The 16,083-nt window shown below is 39.8% G+C and overlaps 1 non-coding gene across 1 annotated transcript; it reads right to left on the bottom strand.

Moving 5' to 3' along the window:
• Positions 1-14,121: 14,121 nt before the first annotated feature.
• Positions 14,122-14,227, bottom strand: LOC142521565 (small nucleolar RNA R71). The gene has a single exon (XR_012814272.1). It is a non-coding gene; the product is annotated as a small nucleolar RNA R71 (small nucleolar RNA).
• Between the last annotated feature and the right edge of the window lie 1,856 nt (positions 14,228-16,083).

The following is a 16,083-nucleotide window of genomic DNA, read 5'->3' as shown; positions in this document are numbered from 1 at the left end:
CTAATACCGACGGTGTTTGGCTAATCGTTGTTAATAGCAACAATTTATCAATTTAGCGACGGTTACACCAAAAATCGTCGCAAATTGTCTATAAATATCCGCGTTTTTAGTCCATTTTACACCACTTCACGACATTTAAAATTTCTTTCTTAGACGATTTTAGTTTCGAGTTATGATAAATTTTTTCGCTTCAATAATATTGTTAGCATAGTCAGATTGTAAGTTTTTTTTTAGATTTATTAAATTATTAAAAGTAATTTTTTTTATTTTGCTGCAAAAATTAACGACAGACATCATGAAAAACCGTCGCTAAAATTAGCGACGAACTATATGGAAAACCGCCGCTAAATTTAGTGACAATTTTTTGAACTGTCGCTAATTAGTGACGGTTTCTCATGAAGCCCGTCGCTAATTTTAGCGATGGTTTTTCATGATGTACGTCGCTAATTAGCGACGGTGAAATCCGTCGTTAATTTAATAATCCGTCGCAAATGATAGTTATGACAACGGTTTAACAACACCCTCAGTTAAAACCGTTGTCGTTGAACGTACTTTCAACAACACCCTCAGTTACAACAATTTTAAATCGCATTCGACAATGGATAAAATTCGTTGACGTTTTACGTTTTTGTAGTAGTGCATACACACACTAGAACTCTCCTAGCAGCTACAACACACACACCACATGCACATATTGAGAATGAAAGCCACGCCTTTGAGAGATGAGCAAACAAGGGTTTCGTTCGTCGTCGTTTTTCGCATCTCAACTTAATTGTCGTGCGTAAATTACGCAAAGGCATGCCTTAACTTTCTTTCAAACATCTTTCATACCATATTATGTATATTTGTTTAACTTTGCATGAAAGTATGTCGCACAAGTTTTATTTTCGTTTTTATGGGCATAAATGCATATAACTTGTGTTTTGATGATATAAAACTCTTCCTAATGATGCATAAAGGGGCGGCCATGGTAGGGTAACATGGAGGGACGTTTTTCCAACACAATAAGGGTCCATAAGTGCCAAACCAAAGGCTGCACATGCATAGGAGAAGGATTGAACAAAATAGTGCAAGTTTGTGCACTAGGGTTCGGTTAAGGGGCTAAGCACCGAGGGCTTGGCTAGGGCTCGGCTGGGGCTCGGTGAGGGTCATGGTTAAGGGTCTGGAAGGGTCCTAGCTATGGTTGGTCGATAGGGAAGAGCCAATGATCGCATGGACTCTTCCCACGCGTATAAAAATGCGGCCACGACGGCTGTTGCATGGAGGGTCTAGACTTGGTCAGGGTGGTCTAGGCTAGGTGTCAGAGTGGTTCAGGGGTTGTTCGGAGGGCTGGGGCCCGAGTGTTGGCTCGGGGATAGAGTCCTAGTGGAGTTAGACTCCTAGGAAGCAAGTCACGGCCGCGGCTCATGCTGGGACTGAAGGCTTGGACTAGGGGCTGGTTAATTGGGTCAAGACTGGTCACTAGGGTTCATAGGTGGTCTGGGTAGAGTTTGGATCGAGGTGGCTTGGATACGGCTCGAAGAACACGAGAGTTGGTTTTAGGGTAGGCTAGCTAGGGTTCGGTTGTTCGAACGGTATGGTTAAGGGTTCGAACCATGCTCCACAGGGGTCGATTCATGGTTCACGAGGTTAATTTGAGTATAAAGAGTTTATGTTTAAAATTTGTAACTAAAATATTAAAGTTTGAATTATTTCGATAATTAAACGCTCTACGAATTAATAATTATGAAATTTAAATCAAAAGCCTCGAATTCAAGCTAAATAAAAATATTAGAAATTTAATTTAACCTAAAATAGTTATATGGGATATTTTAGAGTCAATGAAAATAAGAAAAAATTTAAAATCGAAAAAATCCTAAGTCTAGGGGTAAAACTGTCATTTTATGCCTAAAAATGATAGACGTCCTGGCAGTGCTCTGAATGCTGTAAAATATGTTAATATGCTTATTTTAAATGGTTATGAAATGATATGATGAAAAATTAAAGTCAAAAGACATGTTGCATGCTTGGTTTAAACGAAAAATGATTTATATATGCTTAAATTTTTATAAAGTGATGAAAATACAAAAATTTGAAGGAGGTGAAGTGATTGTGACTAATACAATGATACGATAATTATGATGATAAGATGATATGTAAGGCCAATGCCTAGTTGACGGATGAGAGTGTCGGTGATGTCACCGTCGCCCAGTACTGTGGTTACACGTAGATGGATCTATCGACCTTCAGCTGATATGAAAGTCACAATTAAATCTGAATTCAATAAAAGAAAAATATATACGTATATTATGAAAAATGAAATGAATATTGAAAGAAAAAATGTTTAAGTTTATGCATGTTCATGAAAATTATTTTATGTAAAAGTATTTTCACTGTTGTGTGTGATTGTATATATATTACTTTTTATCATGATTAAGGTTTGCTGGGTCAATAGACTCACTAGGTGTGATCGATGCAGGTGAGCACGATATTGATGTTGTTGAGGGACTTGATGGTTGATCTTGCTGGACTGAAGGTGCACATAACCCGAGGACCAACGCTAGTTTTTCGCAATTTAAATTAAGTTTATGATTTAAGTTTACGTTAAAATTTTTTTTAACTTTTATGATGCTTTTGAGATGTTTTTAGAGGATGTTAGAGTTAGTTTGATTTTGAAATATTACTAAGTTTAGGTTTGGTAAACGATTGACGATTTTATGTTTTGAATTCTTTCCTTTGGATTTTCAAATATAATTGGTTGTTTTATTTTTAAAAATGGTTCAAAGATAATTTAAAATTAATGTCTATATATATGTATATATATTTGGCCGAAGTAAAAGAGGGAAATATTTTTTTAGTAACTTTTAAGAAAAACGAGTTGTGGACGTTTCAGTTGGTATCTGAGCCATGTTCCTGCAAAGGGTTGTGCAACCGTCAGCGCCGGGAAGCTCAGTCGTCAAGCTTCAAATTTGTAAGTTTAAATGTTTCATATGATTTTATTGATTAGAACCTGCATGATATCATGAATTATATGTTTAAGATGCATGTTTATTAAAGTTTAATGATATTCATGTTTAAAGCTTAAAGATAAATGAAATTTAAATGCTGCATGATTAGAAAACTTATATTTAAATGGATGTTGGATACGTTTAGAATTTGGACACGTGATGTAGGTGAATTTTACGTTTTTTTCATAATATGTGATAGTTCATTGCGTTGCACATATCGTTTAGATTGCATCCATTTTGTGACATTTTGGCATATATTATGTTTTATTGTTGATCATGTGTCTCGTAGGTGAAAATGCAGGAAATTTGTTAATAAACTGAAGAAAATGCATCATGTGCAAGAGACCTCCGCCCGGGGGCACATTTATGTCCGCCCGGGCGCCTGCAAATTGTGAGAAAGAAGCATTTTTGCGAAAGTCATCCGCCCGGGCGAAAACTTATGTGGGGACCCGGACGCTAATCATGTTATTAATCATCATTGGGACTAATTAATCAATTATAATAAACAGGGTCTAATTTTTTTTTTTAAGTAATGCGGAACGTAGTGACATAAAAACATATATACATCTCAGTATATAAAAGTACCAATTCTGTACCACATACATTTATTTAATTAAGGTTTAACAGCTAATATCAAGTGTCCAACCCTATCTCTAATCCAAGTCCGGAGCCGCCACTCTAATCACGATCTCTCTCTTTATCTCCGTGACCCTGAACCTGTCCCACCTGTTGTCATGTACACATACAGACAAGACAACAGCCGGATAATTCCGGTGAGAATATAATCCCAGTATAAATCAACGAAACATGCAATCATATAAACAATTATAAAGCATGTAACAGGTAACATCAATATGTATCAAAATCTGAAACATAACTAATATCAAACTGTCGACAATACTCGTAGCTACACAATTTAGACTAGACTCAATCCTAGTCTAGGGATCCCGGTTTCCAGAAGTTGGCATTCCTATATCGACCAACAGTAATAGAAAAGACTCCAGTTCTATCCACGTCGATAAGGTATCGATCACCAGAAATAGAAAAAGGTCTGATTCTATCCACACCGATATGGTATCGATCACCAGTAATAGAAGGAACTCTAATTCTATCCACACCGATATAATATCGATCACCAGTAATAGAAGAAGCTCCAATTCTATCCACACCGATACGACATCGATCAACAGTAATAGAAGAAACCCAAATTCTATCCACATCGATAGCCAATCATCCGGTGACAGACTTTGGCACTATCGCCAATACACTATCTTGTGACATCTTGCAATGTGCCCGTGGCGATCCCGCCACTATCAGGCACTTCTGTAACAAGATTACTCGTCTAATACCTGTTATCTATTAATCATGAAAACAAGTACATCGATCAAATCAATGCAAATATCAATGCAATAAAGTAAAGTATGTGATTTAGGGAAACTCAAGTCTAAACCGACTTAAGTTGATCTACCGATACCACATTGACTTATACCTTTCGTTTGTAGTTTCGGTCTTGAATTCAAACTCTGTCAATCCCTCGATCTGGCAATGGCAATATCAATGATATCATATCAATATACCGTTTAAATCGTTACCAATCTGATCAATAATTCAAAATCAACGGTATAACCGTACAATCCCGATATCCCGGTCAATATAACATTACCAGATAATAATTCCCTCAACTAATAATCGATACCAATACAATCTGATATCATATCTCAGTCAATTAACTTCAGAAAATCATAACTATTCCATAATCAGTCCGTTTCTTAATCTGACTTCGATTCTATGATGTCTAACATGTCAAGAACATCATATATGAATTCCATTCAATTCTAACAACATCATAATTTCAAATCATATCAAAACGTAGTAAAACTTACGTCCAGTTGTAGCCTGCGTTGATATGAACACAGTACTGCAGTCAGATTCAAAATCAGACGGACGGATTTTTCACAAAAGGCGTAAGGATTTTTCACAACTTTCCCCTGACCCTTTCTCGGTTTTCTTCAGAAGAAACGAATTGCATTGTACATATATATATATATATATATATATACACATCAACGTACATGCAGCAAAGCAAATGGTGCGCCCTTCACGCAACACGTCTCGTGCATATGCGCGACCTAAATCGGCGCATACGCGCGAGACCTTCTGGTCTTCGCACATTTCTTCTCGGCAGCTCGCGCATATGCGCGACACCTTCCTCGCATATGCGCGAGAATCTCTGGAATTGTGATTGAACTTTCACACAGCTCGCGCATATGCGTGCCTTCCTGTCGCGCATATGCGCGAGACCTTCTGTCCAATTCGCGCATGTGCGCGTCTCATGTCGCGCATGGGCGCCAATGGTACTGTCCTCGCACATACATTATCACACGTTACTTCAAATCGTGTCTCGGTTAATCCTTTCATAATCATATCAAATTATAAATCCATAATTACAGATTACTAGGATTAAATTTCCGGGCATTACATTTCTCCCCTCCTAAGATATGATTTCGTCCCCGAAATCACAGGCAATCCATCATATCAATAAGAAGGTATGTAATAAAACTGAACAGAAATTTACATCAGTGAAATAATGCTGGGAATTCTTGTCTCATATCTGATTCAGTCTCCCAAGTGGCTTCTTCAACGCTATGACGAGTCCATTGTACTTTCACCAACGGAATCATCTTTGTTCTGAGCTGTTTTTCCTTACGATCAATAATCCTGATCGGTTTCTCAACATAACTCAATGTTTTATCCAGCTCGGTCTCGTCGGGTTGAATAACATGTGAATCATCAGGGAGATATTTCCGCAGCATTGATACATGAAAGACATCATGTATTCCAGATAATGAAGGCGGCAATGCTAGTCGATAGGCACGATCTCCTATCTTCTCGAGAATCTCATAAGGACCAACATATCGTGGAGACAATTTTCCTTTCTTACCAAATCTAACTACACCTCTGAATGGAGAAATCTTCAAAAATACTCGATCTCCAATCTCAAATACCAACGGTCTACGTCGAAGGTTGGCATATTTGGCTTGTCGGTCCTGTGCTGCCTTCATTTTCTTCTGAATTAATTTCACTTTTTCAGTCATATTTCTGATCATATCAGGTCCAGTCTCAGAAACTTCAGAGATATCATCCCAATACAGAGGGGATCGACATTTTTTCCCGTACAACGCTTCGAAGGGAGCCATCTCAATACTCGTTTGATAGCTATTGTTGTACGAAAATTCACAAAGATGCAATGCATCTTGCCAATTAGTGCTAAAGTCAAGCACTACAGCTCTCAGCATATCTTCCAATGTCTGAATCGTCCGTTCTGATTGTCCGTCAGTCTGAGGATGATATGCGGTACTCAGATGTAACTTTGTACCGAGAGCTTGCTGCAAACTCTGCCAGAAGTGCGAAGTGAACCGAGGATCTCGGTCTGAAACAATCGACTTCGGCACTCCGTGCAATCTAACCACTTCCTTGACGTAGATATCGGCCATCTGATCATATCTATAGGTCATCTTGTATGGAATAAAGCATGCGGATTTGGTCAATCGATCAATCACGACCCAAATCGCATCACAACCTCGGGAGGATCTCGGTAACTGTGTCACAAAATCCATGGAAATGTGATCCATTTCCATTCAGGAATAGAAAAACTCTGCAACAATCCTCCTGGTTTCTTCCTCTCAGCTTTCAACTGTTGGTAATTCAGACACTTGGCTACAAATTCAGTAACATCAGATTTCATTTGCTTCCACCAATACTGTGTCTTTAAATCATTATACATTTTCCTGCCACCAGGATGAATGCTAAAACGACTGTTGTGCGCTTCTGTCAGTATTTGCTGTCTCAATTCTGAAACATTTGGCACAACAATACGATTATTCACATACAAAATACCATTTTGAACACGATATTCCGATCGATGTCCAGCTCTGACCATAGCAATCGACTTCTGTATATTCTGATCAACTTCCTGAGCTGCTTTAATTCTCAAAATCAGCTCTGGTTCAGCTTGAATCGCATATAATTTTAGAGGCCGACAGTTTGTTTCAAAGGCTAATCCAGACAAACAGCAGTCTTCAATCAAATTCGAAACACCTCTAGTCGATAAGGATAGAGAACATACGTTTCGACTCAGTGCATCAGCTGCTGCATTAGACTTTCCTGGATAGTATTTGATTTCACTATCGAAATCTTTAAGCAAATCAAGCCATCTTCGCTGCCTCATATTCAATTCGGACTGGGAAAACAGATATTTCAAGCTCTTATGATCAGAATAGATTTCGAATTTCTCACCGTAAAGGTAATGTCGCCATATCTTCAAAGCAAAGACTATGGCTGCCAATTCAAGATCATGAATTGGGTAACGAGATTTATGGGGCTTCAGTTGTCTCGAGGCATAAGCTATAACATGTCCTCGCTGCATCAACATACAGCCCAATCCTCGGTGAGATGCATTGCAATAAACAACAAATCCACCAGTGCCTGAAGGAATCGTCAACACAGGAGCACTGGTCAATCTTTTCTTCAATTCGAGAAAACTGGTCTCACATTCCTCAGACCAAACGAATGGAGCATTTTTCTGAGTCAACTGTGTAATCGGTTTGGCAATACTCGAAAAATCTTTAATGAATCGGCGATAACATCCTGCCAAACCCATAAAGCTGCGTATCTCTGGTACAGATGTCGGTCTCGGCCAAGAAATCACTGCCTCAACCTTACTGGGATCAACTGATATCCCGTCTCCGGATATGATATGTCCCAGAAATACTACCTGTTTCAACCAGAACTCGCATTTCGACAGTTTAGCATATAATTTCTCCGCCCTCAAAATTCGCAACACAGTTCTTAAATGTTCAGCATGCTCCAACACATTCTTTGAATAAATCAAAATATCATCGATGAAGATAATCACGAAATCATCGAGATATTTCTGAAAGACTCGATTCATCAATCCCATAAATACCGCCGGTGCATTCGTCAAACCAAATGGCATGACAATAAATTCATAGTGTCCATACCTGGTTCTGAATGCTGTCTTTGAGATATCAGAATCCCTGACTCTCAGTTGATGGTATCCAGATCTTAGATCGATCTTAGAATACACCGAAGAACCCTGCAACTGATCAAATAAATCATCAATACGAGGCAATGGATATTTATTCTTTATCGTTGCCTTGTTCAGTTGCCGGTAGTCGATACAAAGTCTCATCGACCCATCCTTCTTCCTCACGAACAGTACTGGAGCGCCCCAAGGAGAAACACTCGGTCTGATATATCCCTTGGCCAGTAAATCCTCCAGCTGTTCTTTCAACTCAATCGGTGCCATCCTGTACGGAGTTCTCGAAATCGGAACTGTTCCTGGCATCAACTCAATGCTGAAGTCTATCTCTCGAATCGGAGGCAATCCAGGAATCTCATCTGGAAAGACATCAGCAAACTCACACACCACTGGCAAGTCTGCCAATGATGGGCTCGACTTCAGTAAATCAACTGAATATACCAGGAATCCATCCACTCCTTTCTGCAATAATCGAGTCATATTTATTGCAGATATCAAAGGAGTTCTAGCTCGAGAAACCTTATCGTAAAATTTCCACTCCTCAGCCATCTCAGGTCTGAATCTGACGATCTTGTGGAAACAATCAACTGTAGCCCGGTACTTAGTCAACATATCGATACCGATAATACAATCAAAATCAGATAAACCAAGCACGATACAGTCTAATTCAATCGTATGCCCATTGTACTGCAGTATACAAGATTTCACAGACTTCACCGATATCAAACCTGTCCCTAACGGAGAAGAGATAGACACTACCGCAGACAATGACTCAATAGGTAACGCATGACTCAATGCAAACCTTTCAGAAATAAAAGTATGCGATGCACCAGTATCAATCAATACGTATGCAGGATAACCAAAAATAAAACAGTTACCTGCCACGACATCATCAGGTGCATCCTGTGCCTGCTCCTCAGTCAAAGCGAACAGTCGGGCCTGCTGTCTAGGAGGCTGGCTCGCTGTCTGGCTTCCTCCTGGCCTCTGCTGTGACTGAGTAGACGGTGCTGGCTGAAAAGAATGAACAGCAGATGGTCATCTACCTGTCTGAGCCGCTGATCCAGATGACTCAGCTGCCTGGGATCCCTGGGTACCTCTCTAGGGACACACTCGGGCAAAGTGTCCCTGCTGCTTACAAATACGGCAGTTGCCGAACACTCCTCGGCACTGTTTTGTGGAATGCTTCCCTCCACAAGTATTACAGTATGGTCCTGTACAACTCTGGCCCTGACCAATCTGTCTAGAGCCACTCGAACTGGATGAGCTACTTCCAGCTTTCTTGAATTTCTTCCCCTTAGCTTTCAGGAAGTCTTTCTTCCCACTACCACTGCCGCTCTCAAATCGAGGAGCTGGTGGAGGCATCTGTGATCTCGGTGCTGAAGGCACAAACGAAGCCTCTTTCTGTCTCATCACACCAGCTTCAGCTCCCTTGGCTCGGTTCAAGGCATCAGTAAAGTTGTTTGGCCTCCCGGTATTCATCAAGGTAAAGATTTCAGGATTTAGGCCATTTATGAACTGGTCCGCAACAGCCTCATCATGTTCATCTACGTGGGGAGCAAATCGGAGCAGTGTAGAGAACTTAGCCACGTATTCCTCGATATTTAGTTGGCCCTGTCTCAAGTTGGCAAACTCGGCTCCCTTGTCCTTCCTATATGAAACTGGAAAGAACCGTTGATAAAATTCAGCCTTAAACACATTCCAGGTAATGGCCGTACCTCGTTGTTCCAATGCCCGTTTCGTTGTGATCCACCAGTTTTTGGCAACGTCATGCAACTGATGTCCGATCAGTTTCACCCTCTTCTCATCAGTATACTCCAAAGATTCGAACATCATTTCAATATCGTCCAACCAACTCTCACATTCCACGGAATTATCCGTACCCTTCAACGTCGGTGGATGGAATGACTGAAACCTTTTCAGCAAATTCTCCATAGGAGTAGCTGTCACATCCATGGGAGGATTTGAAGTACTACCCTGTTCTGGTACTCTTCTCAGAGGCATATCTGATAATCAAGGAGGTTAGTAATTCCAACTACCACATATCAGTTTCAATCCTCCTCGGATCATCTTACAGCTGATCCATTCCAAATAATACACAATACCATATCAAAATCAGATATTCAGGCAAACATGTATTAAACAGGAATTTATGCTAGCAATCAAAAGCAGGAAAGAAAACCTCAATCTACCCCGCTCACTAGCCCCTATCTCAGTCTAAAGGATCTATCGCTCTGATACCACCTGTTGTGGGGACCCGGACGCTAATCATGTTATTAATCATCATTGGGACTAATTAATCAATTATAATAAACAGGGTCTAAATTTTTTTTTAAAATAATGCGGAACGTAGTGACATAAAAACATATATACATCTCAGTATATAAAAGTACCAATTCTGTATCACATACATTTATTTAATTAAGGTTTAACAGCTAATATCAAGTGTCCAACCCTATCTCTAATCCAAGTCCGGAGCCGCCACTCTAATCACGATCTCTCTCTTTATCTCCGTGACCCTGAACCTGTCCCACCTGTTGTCATGTACACATACAGACAAGACAACAGCCGGATAATTTCGGTGAGAATATAATCCCAGTATAAATCAACGAAACATGCAATCATATAAACAATTATAAAGCATGTAACAGGTAACAGCAATATGTATCAAAATCTGAAACATAACTAATATCAAACTGTCGACAATACTCATAGCTACACAATTTAGACTAGACTCAATCCTAGTCTAGGGATCCCGGTTTCCAGAAGTTGACATTCCTATATCGACCAACAATAATAGAAAAGACTCCAGTTCTATCCACGTCGATAAGGTATCGATCAACAGAAATAGAAAAAGGCCTGATTCTATCCACACCGATATGGTATCGATCACCAGTAATAGAAGGAACTCTAATTCTATCCACACCGATATAATATCGATCACCAGTAATAGAAGAAGCTCCAATTCTATCCACACCGATACGACATCGATCAACAGTAATAGAAGAAACCCAAATTCTATCCACATCGATAGCCAATCATCCGGTGACAGACTTTGGCACTATCGCCAATACACTATCTTGTGACATCTTGCAATGTGCCCGTGGCGATCCCGCCACTATCAGGCACTTCTGTAACAAGATTACTCGTCTAATACCTGTTATCTATTAATCAAGAAAACAAGTACATCGATCAAATCAATGCAAATTTCAATGCAATAGAGTAAAGTATGTGATTTAGGGAAACTCAAGTCTAAACCGACTTAAGTCGATCTCCCGATACCACATTGACTTATACCTTTCGTTTGTAGTTTCGGTCTGGAATTCAAACTCTGTCAATCCCTCGATCTGGCAATGGCAATATCAATGATATCATATCAATATACCGTTTAAATCGTTACCAATCTGATCAATAATTCAAAATCAACGGTATAACCGCACAATCCCGATATCCCGGTCAATATAACATTACCAGATAATAATTCCCTCAACTAATAATCGATACCAATATAATCTGATATCATATCTCAGTCAATTAACTTCAGAAAATCATAACAATTCCATAATCAGTCCGTTTCTTAATCTGACTTCGATTCTATGATGTCTAACATGTCAAGAACATCATATATGAATTCCATTCAATTCTGACAACATCATAATTTCAAATCATATCAAAACGTAGTAAAACTTACGTCCAGTTGTAGCCTGCGTTGATATGAACACAGTACTGCAGTCAGATTCAAAATCAGACGGACAGATTTTTCACAAAAGGCGTAAGGATTTTTCACAACTTTCCCCTGACCCTTTCTCGGTTTTCTTCAAAAGAAACGAATTGCATTGTACATATATATATATATATATATATACATCAACGTACATGCAGCAAAGCAAATGGCGCGCCCTTCACGCAACACGTCTCGCGCATATGCGCGACCTAAATCGGCGCATACGCGCGAGACCTTCTGGTCTTCGCACATTTCTTCTCGGCAGCTCGCGCATATGCGCGACACCTTCCTCGCATATGCGCGAGACTCTCTGGAATTGTGATTGAACTTTCACACAGCTCGCGCATATGCGCGCCTTCCTGTCGCGCATATGCGCGAGACCTTCCGTCCAATTCGCGCATGTGCGCGTCTCATGTCGCGCATGGGCGCCAATGGTACTGTCCTCGCACATACATTATCACACGTTACTTCAAATCGTGTCTCGGTTAATTCTTTCATAATCATATCAAATTATAAATCCATAATTACAGATTACTAGGATTAAATTTCCGGGCATTACAACTTATGTCCGCCCGGCACGTCGATTTAAAAGTTAAAGCAAGATATGCGCAAGCTATCCGCCCGGGCGGAAACTTATGTCCGCCCGGGCGCATTTGTAATTTCGAAAAGATTTCTTTGCCGATTTCTTCCCCTATTTCTGGATATGGATGATATGGAAGGGGAGATTTGGACGTTTTTGAGGGGATTCAGACAATATTCAGCATCGAAGGAGCCGAAGGAGAGGAAAAAAGCTTGGAGAAAACGCTTGGATTGAATATTCGAAGATTTCCGGGCATCGTTATTCGTGTTTTTCGTCAAATATATTATTTCTAATTTAGTTTTTATCCTTTAAACATTGTTGTGTTTATTTTTACTATGAATTCGAGTAGCTAAACTAAAATATTTGTTGGGATTTAAGGGGTCCTACCCCGAACTTCGATTTGGTTAATTTATATTTTGATTTTTGCTTTGTTCTTGAGTATGCTACTGTTTTTCATTGTGTTGTTAGGGCATAGCTAACTTTAACAACGTTTTATATTGCGAGTGAGTTCGAGAGAATAGCTTGTGATAGGAACGAGTAGCATAGTCTGTGGATCTACAATTTACATAGACATATGAAATTGGATACACGCTGATAGTCATAGACTGGTAGGACGAAAACTATGAGATTTCATAGATCGACATGCGATTCACTCTTGATAAATAATTAAAGACATTTAATTACTTCATTGAGTAGAGTTAGTTTGGCATAGCTCAAGAGGGCGTGTTCAATCGAATAAGAAATCCCGTCGGAAGCGTTAATCACTATCGAACGAATTAATTAATTAACGAGGGGTAGGTGAACTGAAATTCTCAACAAATTCACTTCTCATTGAATATTATTATCCATTCTAGATATTATACCTCACTATTTAATTCCTGAACCTTTTCATTTGCATGTTTATTTGATTTTAGTAGTCATAAACAACAATCCAAATTTCGTTGCTAAAGATTTGATAACTGGAAATAATAATTGTCAAATACAGTCTCCAGTAGAACGATACTCGTACTCGCGTACATTATACTATTACTTGACATCGTGCACTTGCGATTAATTTTCGAGCATACAAAATCATATTTTTATTAAGGATTCCACAGTGTAAGTTTTGATCGATCAAGTTTTTGGCGCCGTTGCCGGGGACTGTTAATTCACAATTTTATTTTTAGTTATTTTCTTTACCATTGTCTTATTTTCTTAAGCTAACACTTCATATTCTGTTACATATATCTCTTCCATTGCATGCCAAAGTCACTTGACGTGGAGCTTGAGCAGTTTGACCCTGAAATTGAAAGAACTTTCCGCAGGAGAAGACAGCAGCAGAGGCTGAAGGAACTGATGGAGAGGCACGAGCACGAGCATGAGGAGGAACACCATGAAGATAGATATGTTGAGATGCCACGCCGCATACCGATGTTAGAATATGCCCAGCCTTCTTTGGATGGTGCACGCCCAAGCATTGTGAGGTCCATTGTGCGGGCAAACAACTTCGAAATCAAACCAGCCATAATCCAGATGATTCACAATACAGTCCAGTTTGGAGGATCTGCAGTAGATGACCCAAACATGCATATCGCAGATTTTCTTGAAATTTGTGATACTTTTAAATTTAATGGAGTTTCTGATGATGCTGTTAGGTTGCGTTTATTTCCTTTCTCTTTACGTGACAAAGCTAAAGCGTGGTTAAATTTTTTGCCTGTAGGTTCGATCACCACATGGGAGGACATGGAGAAAACGTTTCTCATTAAATACTTTCCTCCATCTAAGACCATGAAGCTGCAGGCAGACATCACTACATTTGCTCAATTCGAGCAGGAGTCTTTATATGAAGCATGGGAGCGTTTCAAAGATCTATTACAAAGATGCCTTCATTACAAATTGCCACTTGGTTAGTCGTTCAAACCTTTTACTATGGCTTGCTTACTCCTAATCGTACTATGATAGATGCGGCTGCTTGTGGAAACCTCTTGAGAAAAACTGCTGAGGAAGGATACGAGTTATTGGAGGAGATGGTTGCTAGCAGCTATCATCCTCAATCTGAAAGGAACAACCAGAGAAGAAGTGCAGGAGTTCACCAGGTAACTGACCTTTCCGCTATTACTGCACAACTTTATGTCTTGAACAGGAAATTGGACGGCTTGAATATGGGTGGCACGGCTATGCGTCTTCAAGAGATATTTTGTGAAAAATGCGGAGGAGAACACTATATTAAGGACTGTCAAGACAGTGGTCCTTTTTATGTGCAATAAGGGGCACCAGTGAATCAAGTGGGAGTCCAAACCCGTCCAAGGAATGATCCGTATTCGAACACATACAATCCTGGATGGAGGCAACATCCCAACTTCTAGTGGGGTGGCCAAAACAGTCAGAATCGATCACAAGGAGAGCAAACATATGGGAAACAACCGGTTTACAGATCTGACCCTCCTAGAGAAGAGAAGTCTAATTTGGAGCAAATGATGTCTAAGTTTATCTCGTCCACTGAAACTAGACTCCAAAATCATGATGCATCGATAAAGGGGCTAGAGAATCAGATTGGACAGTTAGCAAAGATGATAGCAAGTAGAGAGCCGGACACCTTGCCAAGTAACACAGAAATCAATTCAAAAGAGCAAGTGAAGGCCATCGAGTTGAAGAGTGGGAAAGTTTTAGAGTCCAAGGAAAAGGAAAAAAGTGAAGTACTGGAGGAACAGACTGAGTCATCAAAAGGTAAGTCTTCTAACTCTATATCAGCACCCACTGCACAATCTAAAATTGTTATCCCTCCACCTTTTCCTGCAGCATTAAAAAAGGTGAAATTAGATGCGCAATTCGGTAAGTTCTTAGAAGTATTCCAGAAATTGCACATCAATATTCCCTTTGCTGATGCTCTGATGCAAATGCCAAGCTACGCTAAATTTCTGAAGGACATCTTAGCAAACAAGAGAAAATTGGAGGATCGCATGACGGTTAATTTAATTGAAAATTGCTCTGCTTTGGTGCAAAACAAGATCCCACCGAAACTTAAGGATCCAGGGAGTTTTTCTATTCCTTACATGATTGTTAATGTTGTTTTTCATAAAGCTTTGTGTGATCTTGGTGCGAGTAATAATCTTATGCATCTGTCTGTGTTTAGGAAACTTGGATTGGGAGAACCTAAGCCAACAAGGATGTCTTTACAGCTAGCAAACAGATCTGTCAGGTATCCACGGGGAGTTATTGAGGATGTGCAAGTGAAAGTGGACAAATTCATTTTTCCTGCAGATTTTGTGGTGCTCGACATGGAGGAGGATATGGAGATGCCTTTGATTTTGGGGAGACCGTTCTTTGCAACTGGCAAGGCTTTAATTGATGTGCAGGAAGGGAAGTTGAAATTGAGAGTGGGAAAAGAGGAGATTACTTTTAAAGTTTTTAATGCACTTAAGCACACACTGCATTCTGATAATTGTTATAGAATTGATGCATTTGATTCTCTTGTGTCTGACTATGTGCAGGATGCTCTTAGGGACCCTTTGGAAGCCACTCTCACTACTGAATTAAGAGAAGACGAATTGGATGCAGAGAAAGCCAAAATAGTGGCATACCTCAATGCCAACCAGCAATGTAAGAGGCCGATAAGGATGAGATTAGAGGACTTGGGGGATCGAAGAGACCTGATCCCTCAGAAGTCATGCCTAGAGGAGCCACCAACTCTGGAGCTCAAGCCATTACCTCCTCATCTGAAATATGTCTATCTAGGTGAGAATAATAAACTTCA

The sequence above is a fragment of the Primulina tabacum genome, chromosome 12 (assembly GCF_025594145.1).
Source record: "Primulina tabacum isolate GXHZ01 chromosome 12, ASM2559414v2, whole genome shotgun sequence".
In the NCBI taxonomy this organism is placed as follows: domain Eukaryota; kingdom Viridiplantae; phylum Streptophyta; class Magnoliopsida; order Lamiales; family Gesneriaceae; genus Primulina; species Primulina tabacum.
Note: the sequence above shows the minus strand (reverse complement) of the source record. Positions and strands in the feature narration are given on the sequence as shown.